Source organism: Artemia franciscana, chromosome 18, assembly GCF_032884065.1.
Source record: "Artemia franciscana chromosome 18, ASM3288406v1, whole genome shotgun sequence".
Lineage (NCBI taxonomy): Eukaryota > Metazoa > Arthropoda > Branchiopoda > Anostraca > Artemiidae > Artemia > Artemia franciscana.
The window spans coordinates 30,639,408-30,665,546 of record NC_088880.1 but is presented as its reverse complement, the minus strand read 5'-3'; the positions used below and the strand labels follow the sequence as shown (position 1 = coordinate 30,665,546).

General features: G+C 34.9%; 1 protein-coding gene across 1 annotated transcript in view; it reads right to left on the bottom strand.

Moving 5' to 3' along the window:
- Nucleotides 1-24,931, bottom strand: part of LOC136038863 (uncharacterized) — a 131,301-nt gene extending 106,370 nt beyond the window's left edge. The window contains exon 1 of the mRNA XM_065722316.1: nucleotides 24,856-24,931. The gene's annotated coding sequence lies outside the window, so the exon portion shown is untranslated. The remainder of the gene's footprint in view (nucleotides 1-24,855) is intronic.
- Between the last annotated feature and the right edge of the window lie 1,208 nt (nucleotides 24,932-26,139).

The following is a 26,139-nucleotide window of genomic DNA, read 5'->3' as shown; positions in this document are numbered from 1 at the left end:
GGGTAAAGGATGCGGCACTAGACCCTTAAGGTCCGAAATGGTGGTGTTGATCTCCGTCTCAAGGCCCTCTAGCCAGGAGGTGAAATGGGAGGATGAGGGCCAGTCGTCATGTGCTTTTGCACACAAAATGCGTATTTTGTATGCGTATTTCATGATGAAGAAATCTTATCTTATCTTTTAAAAGTTCTTTAAAAACCTTAGCATGACAAGAGGGGTGTTGAGGAAGGGAAAGCCACCCTTTTAATTTTTTCCGTTTTCCGTTTTATTTTTACTTCTTGCTTTCGATAGAATTTTTTTCATTTAAAACATTGACCTATAAGACACTTTGCTATAATCAGAGTTCAAGATATTTTTATAACACCCTTCCCCAAACCTCTGTTTGAAGTTTGACAAACAATGAACAAGGCTAGTTGTTTAGTTGAGTGATCTTTCCTTAAGGTTGGATCTAAAAAAGTGAACAGCTCATAATATACATTGACGTTAATGCACAAAATAGAAGGGGAGGAAAAATACTCTTTCCAAAATACACGGGGTTAAATTGACATTTTTCCATTTTTTTTTATTTAATGAAATAAGGGTATTCCCTGTGAAAGTGCCCCAAAAAGGTATTTAAAAAAATGCCTTTATAGTGGGTGGAAAAATCAAGGACAGTAAATACCCTCTCATCCCCATCTTATTGAAGCCACTAATTAAATCGGAGTCTACTTTTTATTTTATCAGCTTTTATCTATTATCTCTTTGCTATTATATAATAATATTATATAATAATAATATTATATAATAATAATATTATATAATAATAGTATATTATTATATAATATAATAATATATTATATATATAAGCAAAGAGAGATCTATTATCTCTTTGTTTTTGTGGGTTTTCAATGTTCTATTAGGTTGTTTGGAACATTAGGAGAAAAAATAGTTAAAAAAAGGAAGGATAAAATGAATACTCTCCTTCCCTCCTGCTTAATTTCATCCACGGTAATTTGTATTTATGAACGTCTAAAAAAGAAACCTTATGAAAAAATGTCATTCATTTATTTTAGTTTTCATAAAATAATCGAACTTCCTATAAATAATAATAATAATTTATTTAAACCCTCTTTACATACGTAAAATGAACTTAGAGGAGTACAAAAATACAGCAAAATAAAATAGAATAGAAACAATAAACAAGAAAATACTCACAAAAGAAAAAACAAACAACATTTCAGCTACTTTCGCAACACATTTAAGCTAAACTATTAAGTGGAAAGTCGACAATATTTTCTCGACGCTTGTGGAACCTATCCACAAGATGGTTGATTTTTGAGGAAATTAAATAAAAAAAAAAATTTTGAAATGAAAGTAAGGAGTGACATTAAAACTTAAAACGAACAGAAATTACTCCGTATATGAAAGGGGCTTTCCTCCTCGACACCCTGCTCTTTACGCTAAAGTTTTTTATTGTATTAAAAAGTAGAGTTGCGAGAAAGAATCAAACTTTAGCGCAAGGAGCGGGGTGTCGAGGAGGAAAGCCCCTTTCATATACGGAGTAATTTCTGTTCGTTTTAAGTTTTAATGGCGCTCCTTACTTTCATTTCAAAAAAAAAATTGTTTTTTTTATTTAATTTCTGAAAGTTCTTGAATTAATACATGTCTGATTTTGGCTCTCCGTACATAAATTATTAAACTGAAATTTGCATATTAATTCTTTTTTTGGCTGAATGGTTTTCTCTTAGTTTTGATCAGACGATTTTGAGAAATAAGGGGTGGGGAAGGAGGCCTAGTTGCCCTCCAATTTTTCGGTTACTTAAAAAGGTAACTAGAGCTTTTAATTTTTAACGAACGTTTTTATTAGTAAGAAATACACGTAACTTAAGAATTAACTTACGTAACAAACTTTTATATTATTATATTTTTGATTATATATATGAGGGGGTTTGTCCCCTCGTTAATACCTCGCTCTTCACACTAAATCTTAAGTTTTGTCCCAATTCCTTAAGAATGACCCCCGAATCAGAAAGGCCGTAGAATAAATAGTTGAAATTACTAAAAATAATTTAACATAAAGAGCGAAGTATTTATCTCCTCCTAAATACATCGCTCTTTATGCTAAAGTATTTTTAGAACCCCTCATATGCGTAATAACCTCTGCTCGTTTTAAGTATTAATGCTTATCCTTACTTTCAATTGAAAAAAACTTTTTCTTGTTTATATTTTCATTTTTTTTTTCAATAGTAATGCTAGAAAACCCTGCGCCCTTTTCATTGAATTTCTCTTCCCCCATGAAATATTCCTCCAAGGAAAGATCCTCCCATATAGCCCCCTACCCTGAACCCAGGCACGTACGCAGGATTATTTTTCGGGGGGGGGGGAAACCTTCGAAACAACAGATATAAAGTAGCACTTTTTTTATTTAGTAATGCGAAAAGCACGTATATCGGAAAATACAGACTAACTTTAATCTGTAGTATTGTAGCGGATGGGGGGGGGGGGGCGGGGAGAAGACTGAAGCCTCAAAAGTACGTTTTAGGTTCGGGTTATGTTCATAGTGATTTAGAACCAGTAATTAATCTATTATATCCCACTGAAAGGGAAATTTTAGGGTTAACAGTGCAATATGGATGCTGTGGGGGGTAGTTCTTTTATTGCAAAAATGTAGATTTTAATTAAAAATGACAGTTTCCAAAATTGATCCATTAAAAGCTGTACTTTATCCTGAAATGGGGGGGGGGTAAAAGCCCTAATATCTAGGATAATTCTATTTTGCTGTGGAAAAAAAACTCTCTTTACAAAAAAAAATAACAGCACAATTGCTAATTACTTAAAAGAGGATACACATGCATCTAGATTCTTAATAAATGTCCTACTTTTGCCAGAAATCCCAAGAAACCATGGACGAATTTAACATTTTACACATTTTTTTTTGGGGGGGGGGGAAGGGCCCAAAGGCCCCCCCCTGTGTACGTGCCAGCCTGAACCCCACACCCAAACCAAAAAAATCCCCCTGAAAACGTCGGTACACTTCCCAATAACCATTACTGTATGTAAACATTGGTCAAAGTTTGTAGCTTGCAGCCCCTCCCCCAGGGACCGTGGGGGGGGGAAGTCATCCCAAAGACATAGTTATTATGGTTTTCGACTATGCGGAACAAAATGGCTATGTCAAAATTTTGATCCATTGACTTTGGGAAAAAATGAGCGTGGGAGGGAGCCTAGATGCCCTCCAATTTTTTTGGTCACTTAAAAAGGGCACTAGAACTTTTCATTTCCGTTAAAATGAGCCCTCTTGCAACACTCTAGGACCACTGGGTCGATACAATGATCCCTGGGAAAAAAACAAACAAACAAACAAATAAACACGCACCCGTGATTTGTCTTCTGGCAAAAAATATGAAATCCCACATTTTTGTAGGCTGGACCTTGAAATTTTTTCTATAGGATTCCCTGATACGCTGAATTCGATGGTGTGATTTTCGTTAAGATCCTATGACTTTTAAGGGGTGTTTCTCCCTATTTTCCAAAATAAAGCAAAATTTCTCAGGCTCGTAACTTTTGATGACAAAAACTAAATTTCATGAAACTTATATATTTAAAATCAGCATAAAAATTTGATTCTTTTGATATATGTTTTAGCATCAAAATTCTGTTTTTTAGTGTTTCGTTAACTATTGAGCCGGGTCGCTCCTTACTACAGTTCGTTACCACGAACTGTTTGATATCGAAGACGCCATATCCACTAAATGTACCAATTGCGAGTCCAGAGCGGCAATTGCAGAAGATATTTTCAAAAACGGAAGAATAAAGAACTAATTTTCTTCCGCTTAGATATTGTGAAAAAGCCTCCACAAAGGGACCAAGAAGAAGACATACGGTGCAAAAAAAAGTGTTGTAAAGTCTGCCCAGGATTATTTTGTGAAACTGGCCTTTGACTCGAGCAAGCAGTTCATGCGATTTTCTAAGCCTTTCTTTCAACGTCGACATAACGAGTGTTTTAGTATTTTTAACATTTGATCCAAACGGGAGACCTAAATAATTCAGAGAGGACGATGTAGAAAAAGTTTCTTGGCCAACATTGATAGTAACAGAAGGTTGTTGAGATGAACCGTAGACGAGAAGCTCAGTTTATACAAATTCTCACAGATACCGGTGAATACATATCCCTCCACTTCTTTAATTATGTGACAAAGATACGCATAATTTATGGGAAAGTTTGAGGGAGGTAGGAAGTAAAGCATATGTTTAATGTAAGATTTACACAAAAAATCATATTAGCTTAGTTTCGTTGCCTAAATCAAACGATGACATTTTTGTAAAGTTTATTATATATTAAGAAAATTAAAAAAGTAAATGCTAATTTTAAAATACAATATTTTTCCTAAGGAAGTAAAGACAAAGTTGAAGCTTATAATGATATAGATGTACTGTTTCGCACTGGAAAAGTAACTCAAATATACTGAATCGCGATAATTCCAGTATCAATTGAATTTTGAAGTCGTGCTTCACTGATAAGCTTTTTAAAGAATTATAATTGTTTACTAAAAGCTACATATATCATGGCGAGTCAAATACTGTTGAAAGTATCAAACTTAGTCACTTATTTTCTGCTGGCGACTTGTCGAATTTACTTCCCTAATACAGCATATTTTTTTGGGAAGGTTGGATTTATGTTTTCTAGAAGTGCTAGTTCCTAGAATTCTAAAAATGTTGGGAAATATCACGAGCCAGTTCATTTGAGCTGTTTAGATATTCTGTGTAATATGCGAATAAGTAATTTCGTTTGTTTTTAATTTCAACTTCATTCTTAATTTTCGTAGGAAAACTTAACTTAAAAAATTATATATTAAATAGGTACTTGTATGATATACCCCCTACCTAATATTCTTCTAATATGTTTCTCTGACGCTCAATCCTAGTGCAATATACCAAAGTAAAATAAAAATGTAATATTTTAGACACACTTTTGGGCTGTCTATTTACTCATTAGGGGTGGGAGGAGATAAGGTATAGTGGGTCTGCATGCCTAATGTGTTAGGAACAATTATTCTCCAGATTATGTAGTAAGAATTGTTTTCTAACCTCACTCTGTCCAAGTACTTTATCCTCCTCCCTCTAATGTGTAAATAAATAGCCCAAATTATATATTTTCTACTTATTCTGTCACTTCTCTTTGTCTTGTCTCACGCCAAGCTGAAAAACTAACAAAAGAAAATGGTTCTATATTGCGCCAATAAATGAACAACTTGAGCAGTACGAGGTTCATCACACAAGTACCATTAAAGAGTTTGCTTAACCCCACAAAGGTCCGGCTTCTTCACCCCCGGCAAAAGGAGTGAATCTAAATAGCATATCAAGCTCGAGTGACTAGGACAGATAAACACTTGACTACCGATCTTGAAGTAACAGGCTTTAGCCCTACACTAGTTTTTTGTTTAACAATGTATTCATTTATAGGTAAAACGAAACATTTATAGGATGGAGTTGGAACGTCAAGGCATTGTACAGGGCGGGGCAAGATGACTTCAAATCTTGTGTAGGGGGACAGAACAATTTTTTCCGATAATCCCAGAAGAGTAGACACTCTTCTTGGAGGAGGAGCGTGCGTAGCTGTGTTGGCCTCAAGCGGCTTGGTGCTGCAGTGATTTATTAGTAGTTGTAGTAGTAATATTCAATTTATTTAGTTTTTTATATTCGGTCTTTTTATATTCATGTTTTTTATTTATATTTAGTTTTTTATATATTTTTTATATTCGGTCTTTTTATATTCATGTCATCCTGCAAGCCTCACTGCTCGTATAGTAATTATAATGATAATAATGATAACAATATTATTAAATTTTATTGTGCTGAAATCCCTAGGATCATGGCAGTGTAAAACAAAAAAGAATATTAACATCTAAATAATTTAAATTAAATAAATAAAGGAAAGCACTAATAACAAACATTCCATTTTTGTATTCCAACGGCATCCAGACAAATCATCCTAAATTTTTAACATTTGCTAAATATTCATCACTCATTACATTGTCCAGCCATGTCTCATCAAAGCTACAATTTCCATGCATTTTGTAAAAGTAAAGACCATCCTGCCCTTGGGTCCTCCCTACTATAATTTAGTAATAAAAATATTCCCTTTAATTTACTTGCTAATATATTTATCGTGTATTTACTAATACACGTATTAATATATTTATTAATATATTTGTATTTAATAATTTGTATTAATATATTTATCGTGTATTTACTAATGAAAATAAATTATATCTAATATTTCACACGAAAATGTGTTTGCAGAAAGAGAAAGCAAAATAATAAGTTAGAGTGTTCTTATTCTGGCCCGAACATGAAACGGAAAAAACAAAGATATAAATTCGATCCTCCTTGACATTTTAATGAGGCATAAAAGACAAGCTAGGGCGTGAAGATGTTTCTTCGCTTGGCCTGTATTGACAATTAAATAAAAAAAAGACAAGTTTTTTGAAATGAAAGTAAGGAGCGACATTTAAACTGAAAACGAACAGAAATTACTCCGTATATGAAAGGGGCTTTTCCTCCTCGACACCCCGCTCCTTACGCTAAAGTTTTTTATTGTTTTAAAAAGTAGAGTTGCGAGAAAGAATCAAACTTTAGCGCAAGGAGCGGGGTGTAGAGGAGGAAAAGCCCCTTTCATATACGGAGTAATTTCTGTTCGTTTTCAGTTTTAATGTCGCTCCTTACTTTCATTTCAAAAAACTTGTTTTTTTTATTTAATTTCTGAAAGTTTTTGAATTAATGCATGTCTGATTTTGGCTCTCCGTACATAAATTATTAAAATGAAATTTGCATATTAATTCTTTTTTGGCTAAATGGCTTTCTCCTAGTTTTGATTAGACGATTTTGAGAAATAAGGGGTGGGGAAGGAGGACTAGCTGCCCTCCAATTTTTCGGTTACTTAAAAAGGCAACTAGATCTTTTAATTTTTAACGAACGTTTTTATTAATAAAAAATACACGTAACTTAAGAATTAACTTACGTAACAAACTTTTATATTCTTATATTTTTGATTATATATATGAGAGGGTTGGTCCCCTCGTTAATACCTCGCTCTTCACACTAAATCTTGTTTTGTCCCAATTCTTTAAGAATGACCACTGAATCAGAAAGGCCGTAGAATAAATAGTTGAAATTACTTTAAAATTTTTTAGCATAAAGAGCGAAGTATTTATCTCCTCCTAAATACCTCGCTCTTTATGCTAAAGTATTTTTAGAATCCCTCATATGCGTAATAATCTCTGTTCGTTTTAAGTTTTAATGCTTCTCCTTACTTTCAATTGAAAAAACTTTTTCATGTTTATATTTTCATTATTTTTTTTTTTAATAGTAATGCTAGAAAATCCTGCACCCTTTTCACTGAATTTTTCTTCCCCCATGAAATATTCCTCCAAGGAAAGATCCTCCCATATAGCCCCCTCCCCTGAACTCCACACCCAATCCAAAAAAATCCCCCTGATAACGTCGGTACACTTCCCAGTAACCATTACTGTATGTAAACACTGGTCAAAGTTTGTAACTTGCAGCCCCTCCCCCAGGGACTGTGGGGGGTAAGTCATCCCCAAAGACATAGTTATTATGGTTTTCGACTATGCGGAACAAAATGGCTATCTCAAAATTTTAATCCGTTGACTTTGGGAAAAACATGAGCGTGGGAGGGGGCCTAGCTGCCCTCCAATTTTTTTGGTCACTTAAAAAGGGCACTAGAACTTTTCATTTCCGTTAGAATGAGTCCTCTTGCAACACTCTAGGACCACTTGGTCGATACGATGACCCCTGGGAAAAAAAAAACAAACAAACAAACAAACAAATAAACACGCACCCGTGATTTGTCTTCTGGCAAAAAACACGAAATTCCACATTTTTGTAGATTGGACCTTGAAATTCTTTCTATAGGGTTCTTTGATAGGCTGAATGCGATGGTGTGATTTTCGATCCTATGATTAATTAAGACCCTCTGACTTTTAGGGGGTGTTACCCCCTATTTTCCAAAATAAGGCAAATTTTTTCAGGCTCGTAACTTTTGAAGACAAAGACTAAATTTGATGAAACTTATATATTTAAAATCAGCATAAAAATTCGATTCTTTTGATATATCTTTTGGCATCTAAATTCCATTTTTTAGAGTTTCGTTACTATTGAGCCTGGTCGCTCCTTACTACAGTTCGTTACCACGAACTGTTTGATGAAGCGAACATGGCAAACAGATCTGTAACAAGAGATTCAAGACAAAAATTATTTTTCAAGCCTCGTTTGCAAAACAAAACATCAACAGTGGTTTTTTGGTTCCATAAAAGAAATGGAAAATAGCTTAAACATTAAAATGTGGTAACCAAATAGCTCCCACTCACAACCATAAGCGTACACCGCAACACGCTAGTCAAATCACCGACCATACATAACCACATCACGCTTGTTCCTCGTAGAGAGCATCCACCAGCCCAAACTAACAATTGATGTACAAGGAAGCAAAAATATTAGGTATTTCCGATGAATGGTCACAATCTAAAAACTTCTAAAGTAAAAAACTTTAGGCGTATATTTCACAAACAGGGTTTGATTCCCATAAAAGCTAGTACTTAATTGGATGGAAAGAGTGGCCGCGGATTTCGGGAGGGGGATCATCCAATTGGAAACTGAAACTTCTAGTGCACATATGTAGAGTCAAGAGGTATTTTATGTCAACCAACCATAATTCGCGCCCTTTATCGCTGTAAGGCTTCCGTAGCCCCCAAGACAACAAATCAAAATATGAAGATAGCCGTTTTGTTCAGAACAATCAAAAGGTCCAATAAATATACCTCCAGAGATGACGTGAACCACGCGGTCCTAAGAGAGGGACCATATATTATACACATTGCCTATTGTCTACACATAGTTTTTATAATGGACTAATTCAAAAATATTTTTTACATAAAAGCAATTTTAAAATCAAAAGTAAAGAGTTATATTACATCGAAGTATGTCAAAAATATGTTCATTTAATAATGCAAACATTGAATAAACCTAAATTACTACCAATAAATAAATGAGACCCAATACGGACAGAAATTACAATGAATAATCAAATTAAACTTATCACGAACAGAAAATTATCGAAACAAGAGGAGGTGCAACGTTTTTTCTACTGAACATAAAATGTATTTTAAATATTTTCTCTTTTAAAACTTTGATAAATATAAAATTATTGAGAGTTCCAGAAATTAATTTGTTGTACCGTCATTGGGTCTTTTCATTAGTCTTGGTTTTAATAGTGATTTATTTCGTTGTTGTTGTTGTTGTTGATATTTTGACAAATAGAAACCACATTGCACAAAATACATATCGTTTTCAATGTAATTTAAATATCATTCAAGCCGTTTAAGAGTTTTTCGAAGGAACAGGAAGGAGGAGGAAGGAAGGAGAGAAGGGAACAGGTAGTATCACTCCTATACCCTATCGAATAAAAAAACAAGTTTTTTCAGCTGGAAGTAAGGATCAAAATTAAAACTTAAAACGAGCAGAGCATATTCCACATAAGAGTGAACTACCCCATCATAAACCCTCTCTTTTTAAGATAGAGTCTGAAAGTTCTATAAAAATACTTCTCATAGAAATTCAACAGCCCTTGTGTTTGAGTAGTCTTCTTAAAGAATAGTGACAAGAAGTCAAACTTTAGCGTTCTTCTTTTTTAATGTTTTGGTAGCAAAATGGATTGGTGCTCTATAAGGGGCAATAAGGGCAATAAGGGGCCGGGGTCGATTTCCACCAAAGCAAGGTTAGGCGATAGGCTCTCCACCTATTCCTGTAAAAAAAAGCCTCTGCAACTGAAATGTTGATTCGATGGCCTATCAGCTTTTTTTTTTACTATTTTTTTTATTTGACTTGATCATTCCTTTTAGTTTCTACTCGTTTTAGGATTTATTTATTCACCTTTATCAGTATTTATTATCTTTATATCTGACGTGACAACGTTTTAATTTCTGTTCATTTTGGGATTCATTTATTCATTGATAGTAATTTCAGGTTGTTTTAAGTTTGAATTATTATAGGAATTTATTTCTGCTCGTCGCTTTTACTCTTCTATGAAAGACTAGTTTTTCAGAGAAAGTTTTTTTTATATATTAATTAATAAAAAGGTGAATGTAGAAAGCTAAGAACTGATAACGAAGGTCTTTGAATGGCTGACTCTATTTAAATTTCAATGAAAATTCAATTAAATATAACTAATAAATAAAGTAATTAATAAATAATAATATTGAAATAATTGATATCACAAAATTGACATAATATTAATTAATAATACTGCTATAAAATCTATATGTTTAATATTTTTAAACTTATTATAACACACATGATTATTTAATAATATGAATATTATATATTAGTTATATAATATCTATAAAATAATCAACGTTCCAGCCTTTGACTAAATAAAATACTAGATGGGTCTTGTGCAGTGGTGTCGTTGAGGGGGCAGGGGACGGGGAGGCAATTGCTCTTCAAATAATTTAGAAACAAACTACAATTTATTAAGAAGCTTTAAAACTGTTACTCGTTTTAAGTGTAAAATTTGCTCTTTACTTTGAGCAGATAATTTTTTTTTAACTAATCCATGCTCGTTTTTAACATAAAGAAAACGAGAGAAATAGGGGTCCATTACACTTCATAGCATGTTTAACATTAATATTTTTCCAAATATATTGCCTTTGAAACCTTACATCGAGTAAAAATATGAGCCTGGTTAATTACAAAACAGAAAAACGTTATATGCTTCCTGTTTGCCACATTTGCTCAGGTCAATTTTTCACCCCTGGTATCTAAGATGCTTTTATTTCCTAAAATCTATATGTTTAAGATTAAATTCTCTTGTTTTTAAACTTCCAAAAGTTGATATGAATGCACCTTATACATCTGCAAATAGGACAGAAATGGAATCATTGACGAATAAGAAGGTAGATATACAGCGAATGTAATTTCCTGAATGAAAAAGAAATCATTGAAAAAGAAAGTAAGATTAATGTTTTTTATAATGATATTCGTAATATAACTAGATAGGTCAAATCGGTTGTAGTTTGGTCGTGGAATTTGTTGTTAAATTATTTGCCATTGAAATGCCAATTGAGCACTTGTCACTTCCTACTTCTTACGTTTCGGATTCACGTGCTAACCTGCACGTGTAATGCAAATGTAGGACTGCCTCTATGTGCAATGCTATACTAACTTCTCGCTTTTTTCGCTTTTCTGAATATTTATTTTAACCAGCTCAAAAGAAAAAATTGACATAAATGTGCTAAGATTTATGACTCAAATTAGTGAAATTTCACAGAACGCCAGCGCTACTTGTGGGAAATTCATCTCTAAATCAGCATGCTGTACGAAATGTCTGCTGGGAAAAGAATAAAGTGAATTTAAATAAATGTGCATATTTTTCTCGCAATTTAGAAATTTTTTGTGCACATATAAGCGGTACTAATCCATTTTTTATTTCTATTATCATCAGTTTTATTATGTAGCGCTAGGAGACCAAGCTTTGCTTGTGAAGAAAAACGATAATCAGTGTATCCCCTTTACGGAAATGTACCCCCCCCCAATACCCTGATTTACGCAAGAAAAATCTTTGCGTAATTTTTATAGAATTCTTTTTTTTAAAGATACATAGGGGAAGGTAATTCTGTGGGAGATATGTCACTAAATAATGGTACACAATATGTGGTAATAGTTTAACTTATCCTGTATCTTTGCTTAGACAGCGCTATTGCGCTGCCTATGATTTTTGTTTTGTCTTTGGCCCGCTGATATCAATGCTATCTATTAATATGGATCGGTGAACCTACAAACAAATTAATTTAATAAAAAATCATAAATAATATTTCAATAAATCATGTATATTAAAAGTTTAGTACAACAAATTAAACCTTATAGAGTCAAAATCCATTCAAAAATACGACCAAATGAAGAACGTGATATCCGGGGCTATTAGAATAGAGCTTGGTTTAATTATGAGATTGAGCATCCCGTGCTTGGCGTGGGGACTGGGGGAAGTGGAGGGGGATGTGTACTGCGGCATTAGTTGTGAATCTGGCTGAAAAAAGCCGAGGGTATATGACATTTACCTTCGCCCGCCCAAAATCTTGTTTGCGCTATACAACTGTCGTCTGCAGCAGCTTCTTGCGGACATCTTTGTCCGAAAAGTGGGTTGAGTAAAACCCAAAAACCCCAACCCAAAGGTGCTTGGGTTGAGTAAAACCCAAGCCCCAGCACTTTTATTTATGACGGCTTAATGTGCGTTTATTGTTTATAATGTATTGTGTAATGTTTTTAAATTCACCAAGTAGCGTGTTTGTTAAATAGTTACTTGAATAGCACCCACTCTTGCCCCCCCATAAAAACTCTAGCTACGCCCCTGGTCTTGTGATAAATCAGTCTCAGCGTCAGTTGAGCATCAACACAAATAGGAAAGTCCCTAAGGTCTTTATTTTATTTCTATATTCATGTAGATGAAAACGTAATTAAGGTCACAATTCTATTGTTCCCTAGGTTTTGCGTTTCATTTGATTACATATTACGACACAATTATTCTCACCTTCTTAAGGCTTAGTGATAGCTCTTTTTTTCCTAAAAATCATTTCAAGCTTCCATACTTTCTTCCTAGATTATAATCAAAAGCAAATTCGAAACTGAATCTAGCTTCCTGCATAAATTTTCAACACAAGAAAGTTTCTTCCGCGCATTCTATAGAAAGTATAGCGAAATGAGCAAAAACAGAAATGTTTTCAACATTTGTTATTTTTGGATTGAAGAAATGAGAATGATACACTTGTTTTGTTTTCGAAACAATAGAAAAATAGTCTTTTCTGATTGCTCCAGCAGTTTGAAAAATATTGAATAGTAATGTTCCCTATCTCCAAGTTTTAGTTTTTTCCTTAAAGTGGATTTACAAATCCTAAAATAATTACCGAAGAATAGAAAATGATTTATATTTCTGGTTTTAACAAAATCCAGAATGCCTACCTTTCTAATACAAGGTTTAAGGTACTTAAGGTACCTTAAGTTAACCGCAAGGTTTAAAGTACCTACCTTTCTGCTAAAAGGTCGGTGGTAGGAGGGACTGAGGTACTGCATGTATACGGTTCTACTATTATCCCCATCTTACTGAATTAAAATTCTTGCAGGATTCTAGTTCAAACAAGGCTGTTAAGTATATGTGATAAGCTTAATAGATAATTTCAAGGGGCAAGTTGGGACTGATTAATGTAAGAGCAAATCGATTAGTTAGCCTGGTTAGTTATTAGGAAAAGCTTGTATCTATTCCTAAAGATTATTAAAGGGTGGCAGCTTACCAAGACTATTTGAAAAATGGGAGAGGAGGTTCTTGGGCAAATAGTTATGATATTTTCTAGGTTGTGGAGCAGAAGGAGTAGGATAAATAAAGGATGAGAATGAAGGCTAAAGAGGGACGAGGTGGGATAACAACTAAGGGTCAATTCTCAGTACCAGAAAATCTGGTAGCACCAGTGTGAATGCTGGTAGCACCAGCTCCCGTATCTCAATCTCTCTGTGGGCTATGATTAAGGAAGCAAAGGAGGGTGAACTTTATTTTAAGGCAATGCTTAATACGGAGGAATAAGAGCGGATCATATTGATGAAAGAAAACTTTTTGCTACCCAATGTAAGATAAAAGATCTTTAAAGAGTGATGGCAAAAATGTGTCCTTATTTTTTCCCAATGTGCGGAGATTAGGAGGACGATTTGATACATTTTCTTTTGTACGGAGAATTTCTGGAGTGGTTTAAAAGGAAGGAAAATACGGGTATTAAATTAAGTCTCTTCAACACTCAACGCCATTTGTAACAAGCCACAGATCATACAGATGCCGGTAAACATGATGCCACTCTACAAGGTCCTGGATATCCGGGAGATAAAGAAGGGCAATATTTAAAATTCCAGTTTGAACACACTCATGACGAAGGAGTATATAACTAATCGATCAAAGTTCTCACATCGATATCTTGACTTCATTTTCAAGGATAATCGTCAACTCTCATCTTCAAGAGAGTTGAATAGCTTTGTCTCTTGGGAACTTGTTTTTTCCCAGTCCCCAGTTTGGCTCCTCTAGCGACACCAGTGCAAGCACTGATGCCACTAGCGTAAGTGGAATGAGGCCACTATTGGCATCTGTCTAAGTCCCACGTGGCGGTAGTCCCTACCTTCATTGGTATTTTTGCTGTAGGGTTGTCACAGCTACAACCAGTGTGGGACCATTACAGGATTTTTAAAGGAAAGCGTGTACAGTGTGAAATAGAAAGTCCCGAAGTTGCAATGAATTTAGCTTAAAAAAAGGAAATTTATCCGATAGCTAGAGTCAAGGGCCCGAAGATCTAGGCCTCTCTTGGGGTGCACAATTCGATCAGGTACAGCCCTTGTGCGCGAGTATGCTGAGTGTGATTATTTGATCGAAGACTTGTAACTATCCAGCTTTATTATTCTTCTCTATAACTTATGCTTTAGGATAACCGTCGATAGATGCCACGTTTCCACATTGACTTCTAAAGTCCTAATGGCACCACTCCAGAGGATCAAATCTTTCAGTGCGAGATTTGATGCTGTATCATTAGCTGTTCCGACATGTTTATACACCACCCTCACTTCCTTGAGTCATTTCGACTTGTACTACCGTTTGCCGAGCCAATAACGCATGCGCAGAAAAAGGGTACGTTTCGATTTGCTGCAAGGTGAGACACCCAGCACTGAGTACTAGAAGAAAAGCTTTTTATGACACTGAACGTACATTTGGAATGGTCTCACGAGGGATGCTATTCTTAAAACCATTCCATTAAATCGCTTAAAAGGAAGCTCAAAAAACACAACTCTATTGAAAAAGACAACTGGATAAATAGTGGACTAGTGGCATATCGAGCTCTATTCTTAGCACCATGAATTCATCATGGAAAACAATCCTTTGATTGATTTACCCAGTTTGGATTCAAAATTGTGTTTTTATTGTATTAATTCTACATTATTGTGGATCTTTGTAATAATAATGGCCCGCCAATTAATTAAAAAAAATGTCTTTTTAACTGAAAATAAGGAGCAAAAACGAATAGAAATTATTTCGATATGGGGGGGGGTGTCCATTCCTCAACCCAGTCTTTTTACACTAAAGTCTTACAGTTGTTTAAAAGTGCTTTTCGTTGAAATTCGGCGAGCCATGTCTTTGAGCTGTCTTTCTTAAGGATTTATGACAAAAGTCAAATTTTAGCGTAAAGAGCAAAAGTTTAGGAAGGGTCAACTGGCCTTATACATGGAATAATTTCTGTTTGTTTCAATTTTTAATGTTCCTTACTTTCAGCTTAAAACTTTTTTTCTTATTTAATTTCGGATCATTTTCCAATCGTACCAGGAGATCCTCTCCCCTGGAAAATCCCCTGGGAGACTTTACCCCCTCAGAAAATTCTCCCCATGGAAAATCCCCCTCTATAGAAAATCCTTCCTCCCAAAAAACTGTATATTTCCCGGTAACAAATACTATAAGTGAACAATAGGCAAATTACGTAACTTACAGCCATTGCCCTAGGGACTATGGGGATCATGTCATACCCAAAGGCATAGCTATTGGACATTTCATCTATGCTGAACTATATGGCTATCTCCAAACTTTGGATTTCTTTTGGGAAAAAAGGCGTGATGGGGGGGGTGTTGGTTGCCTTTCATTTTTTTGGTATCTGAAAAAAGACACTAGAACTAGTCATTAAATTTTCCAAATTTTGTTGCCAATAGGAATATGGAAGTTCTACAGTAGAGTTCTCTGATATAGTGAATTTGATGGTATGATTTCCATTAAGATCACTCATGGTTTCCCCTTTTTCCGAAAATTACGCAGCATTTTCTCAGGCCCTTAACTATTTAATGGTAGCATTAAACTCAATGAGCCTTATATATTTGTAATCAGCATAAAGAAGTCCTGTGGACATGGTCAGTCATAAATCTTTAAAAACATTTTATTTGGGGTCTCAAAGTGCCTTCAAAAGGCTTACAAAACTGATAGAATATTCGAAATACTCTTAATCCATACCTATTTACAGTAGCTCTGCCCTAAGATGGACGATAGACTATCTATCAAAAAGTGAAATGACATCATTTTTATACAATTCTGGAAAAGGGTTGTGCCAACTTTACCTCTCACTGAGACTATCTGTCTTGGCTTTACTCCAATCAAGCATGGCTCTATTTCCTCCAAGTTTTCCATTATTTCCTCCAAGTTGATTTTAATTAGAAAATCAACGGAATCAAAAATTATTCTTTTGATTTTCATTCATTACCAAATTCTTTTCTTAGAGTTTTTTGTTGCGATGCGAGTCGATTACACCAATATTATTCACAAGAATATGCTTAAAAGAAGGAATCTCAATTTTCCAAATTCATATATTTACCAGGAAAAGCATTGGCTCCGGTAAAATGTAATTTATGTACTGTTTGGTATGATAATACAAAGCCACTTGAATTTACGTGTCTTTTTAAATTGAAACACTTTGGTTACATATCTGTCTCACATTATGGTCTTACCAACTTGACTCCTGTTTTATCGTTTTGCTTCAGCTTTGTCGCTTTTTCTAAAGTTATATCAACTCTACAGAAAAACAAGTTTTGGCTGGAGGGCCAGCAAATAGATAGAACAGAAAAGCTTCATCTTTAAGCAATAGGCTGGTAATTTGTGTGATTGGCAGCATACAACTTCACTCGTCAACCTAACCAACCAAGTCAAACAACATCAGCCTAGTTTAAAACTTCACTCGTCAATTAAAAATCTAAAGGTTTCACAGCTCAAAAGCTCTGCATTACGCTATTATAAATCATCCAACACGAAGTAATACTCAAAAGTCATAGCCTCTTCGACACACCCCTGGGAACAGTAAGGGAAATTTCAATCTAAAAGTTCCCAGAGAAAGTCACGTACCTGGCTTTTATTTTTCAATGCGATGTTGATTAACATTGTTTCAAGCGAACCTGAGCCATACAATGTCAATGTTGAATGAGATAAGATTGGAAAACTGAGAAGAAGGACGACTTGTGAGGTTCGTTTCATTAATGACCTTGAACATTGAACATTCTTGAATTTTTTACATTGAACATTATGGTTAAGTATCTGTTTAGCATTAGGGTTTTACCAACTTGAGTCCAGTTTTATCGTTTTTTTATAGTTTTGTCAATTTTCCCAGCAGTTTTACAAATTTTACTGCGATATAAGTCGTGGTAGGATGACAAGCAAATAGGTATAATAGATGAGCTTCATCCCTAAGCAATAGACTGGTAATTTATGTGACTCGTAGCATATGACTTCACTCATCAACTTAGATTCAAAAGTTCCACAACTCAAAGCTAAGCATCGCTATTATAAATTATCTGACACGAATTAGTCCCCAAACGTCATAGTCTCTTCAACACGTCCCTGGGAAGAGGGATATTTTATTCTAAAAGTTCCCAGAGAAAGTCACGTGCTTGGCATTTATTTTTCAATGCGATGTTGATTAACATTGTTTCAAGCGAACCTGAGCCATACAATGTCAATGTTGAATGAGATAAGATTGGAAAACTGAGGAGAAGGACGACTTGTGAGATTCATTTCATTAATGACCTAGTAATTCTGTCGGGGGACTTGCTATTTCTAAGCATTCTTGATATATAAGAAATGAATTTCAAATACTAATATAAGTTTGAGCAATTACAACACATTCACCTCTTAGAAGGTATTGTCAAAACCCTTTTTGGCCTTTAAATATTTAATTTATTTAAAAAACCTGTTTCACAAGACAAGTTTTTCAAAGAAAAGTAATGAGCTCCATTAAGCCAAGAATGAGCAAAAATAAAGTCAAATAATCTTCCAAGCGTAAAATTACTACAAATCACTATCAATAAATAAATGAAACTCACAACGAACAGAAAATACAATAGATAGCTGAGTCAAACTCAAGGCGGGGGAAAATTAACATGAGTAAGGCTGATAACCCTTATGCCTTCTCAAGACCAGAGCGCAATTGGTACTGAGTAAATCAATCAAAGGATTGTTTTCCATGATGAAATTCATGGTGCTAAAAATAAGGTCCAATATGCCGCTAGTCCAATATATATTTAGTTTAATCAAACAGTTCGTGGTAACGAACTGTAGTAAGGAGCGACCCGGCTCAATAGTAAACAAAACTCTAAAAAAATGAATTTTGATACTAATATATACATCAAAAGAGTTGGATTTTTATGCTGATTTTAAATATATAAGTTCCATCAAATTTAGTCTTACTCATCAAAAGTTACGATTCTGAGAAAATTTGCCTTGTTTTGGAAAATAGGGAGAAACACCCCCTAAAAGTCATATGTCTTAACGAAAATAACACCATCGCATTCAGTGTATCAGAAAACTCTATTGTAGAAGTTTCAAGCTCTTATCTACAAAAATGTGGAACTTAGTACTTTTTTGCCAGAAGACCGATCACGGGTGCGTGTTTATTTGTTTGTTTGTTTTTTTTTTTTCTCCCCAGGGGTGATTGTATCGACCAAGTGGTCCTAGAATGTTGCAAGGGGGCTCATTTTAATGTTAATTAAGAGTTTTAGTGTCCTTTTTAAGTGACCAAAAAAATTGGAGGGCAACTAGGCCCCCTCCCACGCTCTTTTTTTCCCAAAGTCAACGGATCAAAATTTTGAGATAGCTGTTTTGTTCAGCATAGTCGAAAAACATAAAAACTATGTCTTTTGGGCTGACTTACTCCCCCACAGTCCCCGGGGGAGGGGCTGCAAGTTACAAACTTTAACCAGCGTTTACACACAGTAATGGTTATTTGGAAGTGTACAGACCTTGTCAGGGGGATTTTGTTGTTGGGGGAGGGGGGTTGAGGGGAATGGGCTACGTAGGAGGACCTTCCCTTGGAGGAATTTGTCTTGGAGAAGAGAAATTCCAAGAAGAGGGCGCAGGATTTTCTAGCATTATTAAAAAAAAACAATAAAAAAATAATTATGAAAAAGTTTTTCCACTGAAAGTAAGGACCAGCATTAAAACTTAAAACAAACGGAGATTATTACGCATATGGGGGGTTCACCTCTTTCTAAATACCTTGCTCTTTACGCTAAAGTATTTTTAGTAATTTTAACTATTTATTCTACAGCCTTTGTGGTTCAGGGGTCAATCTTAAAGAATTGGGACAAAATTAAAGCTTTAGTGTAAAGAGCGAGGTATTAACGAGGGGGCAAACCCTCTCATATACATAATAAAAATATACGAATATAGAAGTTCGTTACGTAAGTTAATTTGTAAGTTACGTATTTTTTTACTAATAAAAACGTTCGCTAAAAATTAAAATTTTTAGTTGCCTTTTTAATTAACCGAAAATTTGGAGGGCAACTAGGCCTCCTCTCCCACCCTTTTTCTCAAAATCGTCTGGTCAAAACTAAGAGAAAGTAATTTAGCAAAAAAAAAATTAATATGCAAATTTCGTTTAAATTATTCATTTGCGGAGAGACAAAATCAAACATGCATTAATTCAAAAACTAGAACTGCCGTCACTCCAAAACCGGTGTGAAACTCTGATAATGAGTTTTGTAAAGTTCTTGCTTTCTAAACCTTAGCACCGTGACATCCTACCTGATCAACCTCTACCATCAAGAACGAGAAAGCGAGATAAGTTAGTCCTCGTTAAAGCAAGAACAAACCGATGCGGTAATTCTTTCGTCCCGATTTTCGTCGAAATGCACAATAAGAGTTAATGTTTATAGTAATGAAAAAATCAGCGATAGCTGTCGATTTTTTGCTATTAAACCTGTCTACTACTACTACTACTATATAACACACGCCCAAACAAGGGTACGTTCCGATTTGCTGCAAGGTTAGACATCCGGCACTGATTAATAGAAGAAAAGCTTTATATGGCACTTAACCTGAATTTAGAATGGTCTCACGAGGGATGTTATTCTTAAAATCCTTCCATCGAATCCCTTAAAAGGAAGCTCAACAAGCACAACTCTATTGAAAATTAAATAAAAAAACAAGTTTTTTTAACTGAAAGTAAGGAGTGACATTAAAACTTAAAACGAACAGAAATTACTCCGTGTATGAAAGGGGCTGTTCTTTCCTCAACGTCCCGCTCTTTACGCTAAAGTTATTTACTGTTTTATAAAGTAGAATTGAGAGAAAGAGTCAAACTTTAGCGTAAAGAGCGGGGCGTTGAGGAGGGAACAACCCCTTTCATACACGGAGTAATTTCTGTTCGTTTTAAATGCTTAAATACATCGCTCTTAACGCTAAAACGTTTGTGAATTTATAAAAAGCTTATTAATCTAATTAAACGGTCCTTTGGCGTCAGGAGTCATTCTTAAATAATTTGAACAAAAAGTCAAACATAAGCGTAAAGAGTGAGGTACTGAGGAAGCGGCAATCCCCTTATATACGTAATAATTTCTGTTCGTATCATTTTTTAATGTTGTTCCTTATTTTCAGTTGTAAAATCTTGTTTTCTTTATATTTAACAACAACCACAAGCCAAAAAATACAAAATCTTTGGTTTGTTATCGCATAAAAATCATAGTTAAGAATATGGTAAGATAATATCAAATGTTAAAATTGGCCGAAAAATAACATAAACGAATTATCATTGATATCGGCCATTATTTAGCAAAGTTCTAACTTTAGCGTAAAGAGCGAGGTACTGACGAAGGGAAGAAACTCCCTCATATGCGTAATAAAAGGTTTGCCATCTCGTCAATACCTCGCTCTTTACGCTAAAGTTCAAATTCTGTTCCAATTCCTTAAGAATGCCCCCCGAATCCTAAAAGCTGTTTAATTAGAATAAATAGCTCTTTTTAAATTAGTAGACATACTTTACTGTAAAGAGCGAGATATTGACAAGGGAGTGAATCCCCTCATTTACGTAATAATTTTGGTTGGTATCAAGTTTTATTGTTGCTCCTTACTTTCAGTTGAAAAAAAACTTGTTTTTTTAATTTAATTTCTGATCGCTATTTAAATAATGCTTGGAAATCTCTTCCCCCATGAAGAATTCCTCCATGAGAGATCCTCCCATATAACCCTCTCCCCCCTACCCCCGACCACCAGAAAAAATCCTCCTGAAAATGTCTGTATACTTCCCAATAACCCTTCCCTTGAGGACTGTGGGGGTTTAAGTCGTTCTATAAGACAGAGTTACTAGATTTTTCGACTATTTTGAACAAAATGATCAATTTTTTAAATTAAAAGGGGCATTAGAACTTTTGATTTCCGTTCAAATGAGCCCCCTTGCGACATTTTAGGACCACTGGGTTGAAACAATCACCCCTGGGAAAAATAAAAACACAAACAAATAAACACTCATCCGCGATCTTTCTGCTGGGGAATAAACATAAATTCCACATTTTTGCAGATAGAAACTTGAAACCTCGACAAACCTCAACGCCCTGCTCTTTGCGCTAAAGTTTGACTCTTTCTCTCAACACTCCTTTTTTAAACAGTAAAAAATTTAGCGTAAAGAGCAGGGCGTTGAAGAGGGAACAGCCCCTTTCATATACGGGGTAATTTCTGTTCGTTTTAAGTTTTAATGTCGCTCCTTACTTTCAGTTTAAAAAAACTTGTTTTTTTATATTTAATTTCTGAACGTTTTTTAGTTAATCCATGTTTTGCTTTCGGCTCTCCGCAGATGAATAATTAAACTGACATTTGCATATATATATATATATATATATATATCTATTTGGCTAAATGGCTTTCCCATAGTTTTAATCGAATGATTTTGAGAAAAAGGGAGGGGGAGGAGGCCCAGTTACCCTCCAATTTTTTTGGGTACTTAAAAAGGCAACTAGAACTTTTAGTTTTTACGAACGTTTTCATTAGTAAAAGATATACGTAGCTTACGAATTAGCTTACGTAACAAACTTCTATATTCGTATGTTTTTATTACGCATATGAGAGGGTTCGCCCACTCGTCAATACCACGCTCTTTGCACTAAAGCTTAAATTTTGTCCCCTGAATCACAAAGGCCGTAGAATAAATAGTTGAAATTACTAAAAATAATTTAGCGTAATGAGTGAGGAATTAGGAGCAGGTTAACCCCTAATATGCGTTATATTTTCTGTTCATCTTAAGTTTTAGTGCTACTCCTTACTTTCAGTTGAAAAAACTTTTTCATATTTATTTTTTCATTATTTTTTTAAATAATGCTAGAAAATGCTGCGCCCCCCTTATGGAAATATTCTTCCCCCATGACAAATTCCTCCATGGAAAGTTTCCCCCACATAACCTCCTCTTTTCAACCCCTCTCCCAACCAGAAAATCCCCCTGAAAACGTCTGTATATTTCCCAATAACCATTAGGCTACTATATGTAAGCACTGGTCAAAATTTGTAACTTGAAGCCCCTCCCACGGGGACTGTGGGGGAGTAAGTCGTCCCCAAAGACACAGTTATTAGGTTTTTCGACTATGCTGAATAAAATGGCTATCGCAGAATGTTGATCCGATGACTTTGGGAAAAAAACGAGCGTGGGATGGGGCCTAAGTGCTCTCCAATTTTTTGGTCACTTAAAAAAGGAACTAGAACTTTTCATTTCCGTTCGAATGAGCCATCTCACAAAATTCTAGGACCACTGGGTCGACATGAACACCCCTGGGAAAAAAAAACAAAAAAAAAAACAAAAAACAAACAAACAAATAAACACGCATCCGTGATTTGTCTTCTGGCAAAAAATACAAAATTCCACACTTTGTAGATAGGAGCTTGGAACTTGCACAGTAGGGCTCTCTGATACGCTGAATCTGATGATGTGATTTTCGTTAAGATTCTATGACTTTTAGGGGGTGTTTCCCCCTATTTTCTAAAATAGGTTTTTTTTCTCTGGATCGTAACTTTTGATGGGTAAAACTAAACTTGCTAAAACTTATATATTTAGAATCAGCATTAAAATGCAATTCTTTTGATCTAACTATTGGTATCAAAATTCCGTTTTTTAGAGTTTTGGTTACTATTCAGCCGGGTCGCTCTTTACTACAGTTCGTTACCACGAAGTGTTTGATATATTACAGGAAATGCACTAACGTTGCCTTATTAAGAGGCCATACGCATCCAACATATTATTTTTGCTTTTGATATAATATTTCCCCAACAAATTCGCGTAAAAGGCCCGGTCGCAAAAGCTAGGAAGGGTACCCATCCGGTCGGAGAGTGAAAATTCAAGCGTTATTTATAAGAGGCAAGCGTAATAGGAGATTAACCAGTTCCCGCGCATATTCGTTTTGCTCCCATGTATCCTCGTAACCCCACATCACCCCTTGGCATCATATCAAAATTTGACCTTTTGTACAAATTTTGATTAAACATCCCGTTGTTGACAGAAAAAATTTAGTAAAAAGGCATATATATTTGTTCCTGATATTCCGATCAGCTTGGAGTCATTCTTTGAGGTGTTTTTTTCGGCCAATTTCTGGAGTTACCCTAGGTTACAATCCTGAAATTACAAGCGCACTTAGTAAATTAAAGATGTTGTGTGCACCCTAGTTTGCAAAATATCTCAGGAATGGCTTAGGGAATCAAATTAAAACTCTTAGAAAGTGTTGGGGAGGCATTCCTCTCCCTTTATTCCCCCAGATGGTCGAATCTGAGAAAATGACTTTATCTAGTCAATTTGTGCAGCTCCCTAACACGCCTACCAATTTTCATCGTCCTAGCACGTCCAGAAGCACCAAACTCGCCAAATCACTGAACCTCTCCCCCCAACTCCCCCAAAGAGAGTAAATCCACTACGGTTACGTCAATCACGTATCAAGGACATTTGCTTATTCTATCCACCAAGCTTCATCCCGATTCCTCCACTCCAAGTGTTTTCCAAGATTTCCCCCTCCACCTCTCCCCAATGTCAAAAGATCTGGTCTGGATTTGAAATAAGAGCTCTGAGATATGAATTCCTTCTAAATATCAAGTTTCATGAAGATCAGATCACCTATTCGTAAGATAAATATACCCCAATTTTCACGTTTTCCAAGAATTCCGGTTCCCCCCTCCAACTCCCCCAATGTTACAGGATCTAATCGGAATTTAAAAAGCACAAGATCCTTCTAAATATCAAATTTCATTAAGAACTGGTCACCCTTTCGTAAGTTATAAATACCTCGATTTTCAAAATTACCCCCCCCCCCAACTCCACCAAAGAGAGCAGATCCAGTCTGGTTATGTCAGTCACGTATCTTAGACAGGTTCTTATTCTTCCCATCCAGTTTCATCCTGATCTCTCCGCTTTAAGTATTTTCTAAGATTTCAGGTACCCCCCTCCCCCAACTGTCCTCCCGCAACGATGCTGGATCCAGTTGAGATTTAAAATAAGAGATCTGAGTTACGAGATCCTTCTAAATATGAAGTTTCATGAAGATCCGATCACTCCTTCGCAAGTTAAAAATACGTTATACTTTTCTAATTTTTCAGAATTAACCCCCCCATTCCCCACAATAGAGCGGATCCGTTCAAATTATGTAAATCACGTATCTAAGACTTCTGCTTATTTTTCCCACCAAGTTTCATCCCGATCCCTCCAACCTAAGCGTTTTCTATGATTTTAGGTTCCCCCACCCCAAACTCCCTCCAATGTCACCAGATCCGGTCGGGATTTAAAATAAGAGCTTTGAGACACGATATCCTTCTAAGTATCAAATTTTATTGAGATCCGATCACCCGTTCGTAAGTTAAAAGTACCTCATTTTTTTTAATTTTTTTCAGAACCGACAGAATTTGCGATTGCTATATGTCACTTGGTTAATACCAAGTGCCATAAAAACCACCAAAAAAATTAAATAGAATTCAATAAAAGACCAAAAATTAAAAGAATTAAAATCAAATACCTAACAACAATAAAGTGAGTTATTCGCCAATATTCGCGATTTGCACAAAATCCAAACAAATATGAACTGCCATCGATTGATACTAACGAACAACTGAGAAATAAAAGAAAAAATTCATTCACTCAAACGAAGCAGCACTTGAATAAATCTATTCATTTTTGACTGGCAATTTATTTCAATGGCTGCTTCGTTTATTCGAGTGAATAAATTTTTTCTTTTATTTCTCAGTTGTCCATTAGTATCAGTCGATGGCAGTTCATATTTGTTTAGTTTTTGTACAAATCGTGGATATTGGCGAATAACTCACTTTATTGTTGTTAGGTATTTGATTTTAATTGTTTTAATTTCAGTCTTTTATTGAATTTTATATAATTTTTTGGTGATATTTTATTGTTTTTGTTGTGCTTTCCGCGTTTTTTTGTGGTTTTTACTTTTTCCTTGATCATATTACTTTGTTCGCGATAAAGAAGAGAGACGTTTGTTCTCTCAAATATTCACTTTCTGTGTTTTCTTCAGTACTTTTATTTTGCCTTTAAAAACCTCATTTTTGATCATTTTTTTTGCTTTATGTTATGGCAGGCCAATGTGGTTTAAGAAATTATTAAATTAAAAACAATACTGTTTGGGGCAGGATTAAAAATTGTCGAAAATATTCCTTCAACATACAATTATCAACCCAAACAATGATTTTTTATAGAAAACAAACGAAAAGATATAAAAAATTAAAAATATGAAAACGATTATGTCAATAAAAATGAACAGAAATTAATTTAAAAAACTTTTTCCACAAAACAAGTTTTTCAAAGAAATGTAAGGAGCTCCATTAAGCCAAAAATGAACAGAAATAAAGTCAAATAATCTTCCAAAAGTAAAACTACCGCAAACACAACATGGGATTTTACAACTTTCAAACAGTTCGTGGTAACGAACGACCGGCTCAATAGGAAGGAGCGAGCCGGCTCAATAGTAAACGAAACTCTAAAAAACGGAATTTGATACTAATAGATACATCAAGAGAATCAATTTTTTATGCTGATTTTAAATATATAAGTTTCATTAAATTTGGTCTTACTCATCAAAAGTTACGAGCCTGAGAAAATTTGTCTTGTTTTGGAAAATAGGGGTAAGAAGTTTCAAGCTCCTATCTACAAAAATGTGGAATTTCGTATTCTTTACCAGAAAACAAATCACGGATGCGTGTTTATTTGTATGTTTATTGTTTTTTTTTTCTTTTTCCCAAGGGTGATCGTATCGACCAAGTGGTCCTAGAATGTTGCGAGAGGG